Below are 1366 nucleotides of genomic sequence, written 5' to 3' on the forward strand. Positions count from 1 at the left end.
CCCACTTTTTGAAGAGTTTTTATCATAAATGGGTGTTGAAATTTGTCAGAAGCTTTTTCTACATCTATTGAGATGATCATATGGTTTTTATCCTTCAATTTGTTAATATGGTGTATCACATTGATTGATTTACATATATTGAAGAATCCTTGCATCCCTGGGATAAACCCCACTTGATCATGGTGTATGATCCTTTTACCGTGTTGTTGGATTCTGTTTGCTAGTATTTTGTTGAAGATTTTTGCATCTATATTCATCAGTGATATTGGTCTGTAATTTTCTTTTTCTGTAGTATCTTTGTCTGGTTTTGGTATCAGATTGATTGTGGCCTCATAGAGTGAGTTTGGGAGTGTTCCTTCCTCTACAATTTTCTGAAGAGTTTGAGAAGGATCAGTGTTAGTTCTTCTCCAAATACTTGATAGAATTCACCCGTGAAGCCATCTGGTCCTGGACTTTCGTTTGTTGGAAGATTTTTAATCACAGTTTCAATTTCATTACTTGTGATTTGTTTGTTCATATTTTCTGTTTCTTCCTGGTTCAGTCTTGTAAGGTTATACCTTTCTAAAAATTTCTCTGTTTCTTCCAGGTTGTCCATTTTATTGGCATAGAGTTGCTTGTAGTAGTCTCTTAGGATGCTTTGTATTTCTGCAGTGTTTGTTGTAACTTCTCCATTTTCTTTTCTAATTTTGATTTGAGTCCTCTCTCTTTTTTTTTTTTTTTTTTTGATGAGTCTGGTAAAGGTTTCTCAATTTTGTTTATCTTCTCAAAGAAGCAACTTTTAGTTTTATTGACCTTTGCTTTGTTTTCTTTGTTTCTGTTTCATTTATTTCTGCTCTGGTCTTTATGATTTCTTTCCTTCTAATAACTTTGGGGTTTTTTTTGTTTTTCTTTCTCTAGTTTCTTTAGTGTAAAGTTAGATTATTTGAGATTTTTCTTGTTTCTTGAGGTAGACTCGTATTGCTATAATCTTCCCTCTTTGAACTGCTTTCAAAATATGGAACGCTTCATGAATTTGCATGTCATCCTGTGCAGGGACCATGCTAATCTTCTCTGTATCGGTCCAAATTTAGTATATGTGCTGCCAAAGCAAGTACTCTGATACATCATTTTAGATGTCATCACCTCTCCAGTAATGTCATGCTTCTCTCTGCCCATCCAAACAGACATTGGGTGGGGAAAGTCAATCATTTCTTTCCCCTATGTGTCAGCTATTTTTTTTTCCCTTCAATGTAAAATTCTATATATTGTATTTTGGAAAAAAAAAAAAAGAGAAAAATTGATCTTTAAAGTGCTTCAAATATGACATTGGCAAACTCTATGCTCAAAATGATATGGTAACTTGGAAGAAGATATATTTTTGATTCAA

The 1366-nt window shown here is 33.2% G+C and overlaps 1 non-coding gene across 1 annotated transcript; it reads right to left on the minus strand.

Moving 5' to 3' along the window:
* Positions 1-988: 988 nt before the first annotated feature.
* On the minus strand, positions 989-1094 carry LOC132413984 (U6 spliceosomal RNA). The gene has a single exon (XR_009516867.1). It is a non-coding gene; the product is annotated as a U6 spliceosomal RNA (small nuclear RNA).
* Positions 1095-1366: the final 272 nt, after the last annotated feature.

The sequence above is a fragment of the Delphinus delphis genome, chromosome 18, assembly GCF_949987515.2.
Source record: "Delphinus delphis chromosome 18, mDelDel1.2, whole genome shotgun sequence".
Taxonomy (NCBI): Eukaryota; Metazoa; Chordata; class Mammalia; order Artiodactyla; family Delphinidae; genus Delphinus; species Delphinus delphis.